The 5,608-nt window shown below is 43.0% G+C and overlaps 1 pseudogene; it reads right to left on the bottom strand.

Annotated features, from left to right (window-relative positions):
• Positions 1-1,024: 1,024 nt before the first annotated feature.
• On the bottom strand, positions 1,025-4,937 carry LOC101527814 (phagosome assembly factor 1-like; annotated as a pseudogene).
• Positions 4,938-5,608: the final 671 nt, after the last annotated feature.

Here is a 5,608-nt window from a genome sequence, read left to right as displayed (position 1 = left end):
TAGACATTGGACACTTATTTCAAGTACATTGTTTAAAGCAAGAGCTTTTGTAAATGCATTGGATAGGAATAGGATTTTAGGTTTAATGACCCATGGTCAAATCCTGTTAAGTGTATAGACAAGTCACAGACTCTCCCATGACCTGTGATACTTTGGACTGCCTTGGCACTCTTCCACTAGTAACGGTCATGAGTACCATCAGCCGAGCCTGACCCAGTGGGACCCATGTGATCTGATGGTAAAGCCTTCAGAGTACTGAGTCCAGGTAAATGTCTTTCTTTCACAAGCAGCTTCTCTGAGGCTTTCTGCTCTAGGTACAGGGAACTAACACAGCATGCCTAGGGGTACCAGGATCTGTGGCTCTTGTGCACTATAGTCTTGGGATCTATGCCAACTGAGTCCCCACAAAGGAATAGCCATCACATCCCCATGCCTGGTGCATGCCAAAAGACTCCCTTTAGTGGACACACCACATTTCCAAGTCTTTTGAATTTGGACTACTGCAGCCCTTGCTTATCACTTATCTGAACCCTGGAGAATACGAGAAAAAGAAGCTAAAGTTCTTTGAACCTCCAAGATGCCATCTGAACTTTGCTTTGGAATCAAGAGGGCCTTTGCATTTCAAATTCTGACCTCTGAATCAGGCCAATGGCTCACAAGACAGAATCTATGGCTTCCAAGTTCTAGGGCAATACAGGGATTAAGGAATATGTGTAACCCATAGTAGGTGCCTCACAAACCTTTCCCCTTTAGGCAGCAAAGTCTCATGGACCACCATCCCACAGGGTCAAAGAGACAGAGCTGAGAAGACCTGTATGCAGTAGTGGCAGTGTTAATAGTTATTGCTATGGCCTCGGACCCCACTTTAAGAACTGGTTTAATGTGGCACACCCAGCCCGAGCCCGTCTGAATGGCAGAGCAGCTGGCAAAGCGTCTGAGGAAGCCTGCGGTGTGGCACACAGAAGCCTGTTGAGCAGGAAGCACTGCACTTTTCCACAGGGCAGAAAGACAAGGGATGATGTCCTTAGGGGAGCTTGGCTGTCCTCAGGTGGGCACCAGGCTTCAGGGGCCTGTACAGTCACTGAGGCAATGTGGTTGTTCTGCATGATCTCAAGGATTATATGCTGAAGGCCAAAGCAGAATGTGGAGCCAAATGGGTTGGTGTTGTTCAAAGAGGAGGACCTGTGCAGGACAACAGGCTTTTCCACAGGGTGACCCAGGAGCTTCTGGATGTTGTCCCACTTGGTATAGGTTGTGCACGTTTCTGTCTGATCTACATTTTCTTTATGGCCAATGGGATCTTGAACTCTCAGCAGTGATAGATGTTGAAGTTACAGTGTCCAGGGTAACTGGTATATAGGACAAACTTCTTCACTTTGTGTATGTTTGCATCAAACAGGATGTCCACTCCAAGAGTGAAGTAGTCTAAAAAGTAGTCATTGCACTTAGAGGGAACTTGCTTACGAGGGGAAGGAGAATGAATTTTCATCTTGTCTTCAGATTTATAGAAGACGTTGTGTGGAGAGCCAAGCATGCTAAGAACATCTTGGCAGGAATCACCAAAATATACTAAATGTTCAAACACCCTCATCTTGCCATCTGCTAACAGGCCAGGGCCACAACCTGCAGCAAGTAGGCAAAGTTATAAGCCTAAAGGTCCAGTTCTATCTCGAAGAACATCTACACTTTCAGCATAGACATTTCCCAGGAAACAGCTCAGGGGCATCACAGGAGCCTTGGCGTCCTGGAGGCTACTAACACAGCATGCCTAGGGGTACCAGGATCTGTGTGAGAGAGAACCGGTTCAACTGGCTAAAAACTATTGGCCTAAAAACTCCCCTTCCATCCACCTGAGTGTGCAAGTATACAAAGGCTCTGTTCCAGCTCAGTCTCAGTTCTACTGTTCCTTCACATGGGAGTGAATGCAAAGATGCTGATCCTCACCTCCTCCAGACATATCAGTGATTCACCTCAATTACTTCCGCAGGCGAGTCCATCTGAAATGAGATAATAAACAGAGAACCTCAGGGCAAGCTTCCTCTCTATCCAAGTTGGTTCTTAATGATACAGTTAGCCAGGGTCACCCTTTCTAGAGTTCAAAAGATAAGGTGAGGTACTAGTGCCATGGTGTAGCAAGTAAGCCTCTGCCTGTGGTGCCAACATGAGGGCTCAATTCCATTTGGGAGTCCTGGAAGGAATTCCTTCCTGGCTTCTGGCTCTGGATCAGCCCAGCTCTGGCCTGCTCCTCTCTCTGCAACTCTGGTTTTCAAATAAAAATAAAACTTTAAGAAAAAAAAAGAGATGAACCAGAGTAGTACTTTTTTTTTTTTTAAAGATTTATTCATTTTATTACAGCCAGATATGCACAGAGGAGAGACAGAGAGGAAGATCTTCCGTCCGATGATTCACTCCCCAAGTGAGCCGCAACGGGCCGCCGATCCGAAGCCAGGAACCTGGAACCTCTTCCGGGTCTCCCACGCGGGTGCAGTGTCCCAAAGCATTGGGCTGTCCTCAACTGCTTTCCCAGGCCACAAGCAGGGAGCTGGATGGGAAGTGGAGCTGCCGGGATTAGAACCGGCGCCCATATGGGATCCCGGGGCTTTCAAGGCGAGGACTTTAGCAGCTAGACCACGCCGCCGGGCCCCAGAGTAGTACTTTTAAACCACTCTTCTCTAGTGTAACAAGGGTACTTTATGAAGGACAATTTCCAATAGGTAGTCTGCAATATAATTTTCCAATGTACTTTCATTTACTCTGGGTAAAGCTAGTTATGCCCATTGGAGTCGATCTTTAATTACTTTCACTAGAATTCAGTATGCCAGAATTTTATTTTCCAAAGGAATGGCCAAATTACCAAAATTTCATTTTGCCAAATCATTAAGCTCCATAACCACTAATAACCAAACTCAAAATCATATAAAAATGGTTAAAGAACATTGTCAATATCTAATATTAGTATTTGAAATAAATACTTTGTAATATTAAGTATGTTCAGAATGCGCATTTCATTATGACTGTTTTGGGCTTTAGTACTGAGTGTAGTTTAACTCTGTTTTAAAAATCCCACTTCCTATTTTTTAATTTATTATACATTTAAAATTTTTGAACTGTGGGGGCAGAGATGAAGCAGATGACAAACACAGAAAGGGACAGAGTTCTCATCCTCTGATGTATGCAATGCCCACAATGGCCAAGACAGGGTCAGGACCAGAATCAGAAGCTGGAAATGCAAACCAGGTTGCCTAAGTGGGTGACAGGAAGGCCTTACATGAGCCATTATTGCTGCTTCCCAGGGTTCCCATTGCAGGAAAATGGAGTCAGCACCGGGAGTTGGCAACAGATCACAGGCACTCCAGTGTGGAAAAGGGTGTCTAATCTAATAGGCTAAACACATGTTCTGCTTTTTAAAATATTTTAATACTCAAATCTATAAAAATAATTTTAATCTTACAAAATTTCACATGCATCATTAATACAAATTGGCTTCTAGGAATTAATTGTATGATTCAGTAACAGCCACCCTTAACAAGTGCATTCATGCACTTCTGAAGACTTTTCAAAATTTCTGGAAACTTCTGTTTAGATAGCATTAAATTTAAAAAGTGAAATACTGGTGTCACATAATACAATGTAATTACTGAAGTTAAATAATAAATAATTTAAAAAAAAGTGAAATACTGTATCTCTTCACTGACAGATATTTGTAACTCATTATGGATCCTTTGTTTTCAATTATTTGATCATTTTATAAATTTAATGAAAACTTTTATTTAAAGTATATACATACTTATTCTTTAGAAACACATTGAAATTGTATTAACCAATATCGGAGATATGAAAAATTATGCTTTTTTTATGTTTACATGATTGATCAGGTTGGGAAGGATTAAGGTTTAGTGGAAAGTGGGTGAGGCCATTTTTTCTAAACTTTCTTTTTCTTCCTTCAGTATCTGGGGAAGAGGAGACATAAGGGAAGAAGCCACATCCAGCCTTCCAAATGCCTCAGTATCCAGGGATGGAGAATGGCCACTCTATACCATCCCAGGTCCCTGATGTGGAGCATGCTCTGAGGGTTCTGCTTAAGTGGTTTTGATAGTTCAGAAATGCTGTAAATCTCTCCAATCCAAGGATGAAGAAATCTTTCTAAGGTTCATTGGCTGACATAGTCCATCTTAGAGTCTCCATTCACCCAGATATTTGCTGTCAATGCTTGGCCATGGTATTGACCAATTAGTTCTGCCCTCCTTCCTCTCCTGTGGTACCAGATGTCCTCTGTAGTCCCTTATGTACTGCCATATAATCCACATGTATCTGGGCATGCCGTTCACTGCTCCATCATAGCCACTGAGGAGGCCCAGTTCTGACATATGCACTCTACAGTCAGTCCACAGATTCTGCAGTTCTCCCCATGGTTGGAGGTCTGAGGTGGTCCCAAACCTGACCCTTGTGTGTGTTTGCCAGTACAGGGTCCGGGTTTGTCTGTTACCCTCATCAGCCTACACACACACACACACACACACACACACACACACACACACACACACTGGTAGTTGCAATTGCTGGGTCAGTTCTGTCTCCAGCCACATTTCTTTTGCAAATGGTTCAATACATCACTTTAGAATTTCAAGGCAGTTCATATGTATCCTATTAGATCTTTTGAGTCTTTGTTCAGATCCTCATGAGAGGAAGCATGGTTTTCAATAGCCTGTTTCAGGCAGATTTTGAGAGATGGCCCACAGCACCTCCAATCACATGGCCTTTAATTATAGGCAAAATAATCAGATTTACTTTATATTCTCACCAAAGGATAAGGGACAGACATGACACTAATACCAAGGAGTAGTGATTGTTTACTGTTCTGGCTTAAGACTTACCTTCTGGAAGATAATGTTCTCCCCTGCCCCTAGTATAAGATGAAATTGAAGCCTCCTTCTCATCTTGTTAAAGAGCACATTTTTAAAATTCTTTTTAAAGATTTTTTTTTCTATTGGAAAAGGAGATTCACAGAGAGAAGGAGACAAAGAGAGATCATCCATCTGTTAGTTCATTCCCCAAGAGGCCACAACGGCCAGAGCTGAGCTGATCCAAAGCCAGGAGCCAGGAGCTTGTTCCAGGTCTCCTACATGGGTGCAGGGTTCCAAGGCTTTGGGCTATTCTTTAGTGCTTTCCCAGGCCACGAGCAGGGAGCTGGATGGAAACTGGAGCAGCCAGGACACAGATCGGTATTCACATGGGATCCTGGTGCTTGCAAGAGGAGGATTCGTCAATTGAGCCATCGCGGCCCAAGAAGCACAATTTTGACGTGAGATTCTAATTTGAATTCTGCTATCTGTTCCATAGCCTCAGAAGAGCTTTTAATTCTCTCTTGTTAGATGATATATTTCAGTATCCCCTCCATGTAGTGAAGGAGAGAGGCAAGTCAGAGGTAGAGTTTTCAAATTATGATCCTCATAAAGTAGTAGGCAAATAAACCAGAAACCTCCAGGCCTATCTGGAATCTTTTAGTTACCTTATATTTCTATCATTTAAACACACACACACACACACAATTTTCTTGCTTCCTTAATGTTCTGAAGGACAGCACTATTCTCACTGGTCTATTTACATT

The sequence above is a fragment of the Ochotona princeps genome, chromosome X, assembly GCF_030435755.1.
Source record: "Ochotona princeps isolate mOchPri1 chromosome X, mOchPri1.hap1, whole genome shotgun sequence".
Classification (NCBI taxonomy): domain Eukaryota; kingdom Metazoa; phylum Chordata; class Mammalia; order Lagomorpha; family Ochotonidae; genus Ochotona; species Ochotona princeps.
This window is presented reverse-complemented; position numbering and strand designations above follow the sequence as displayed.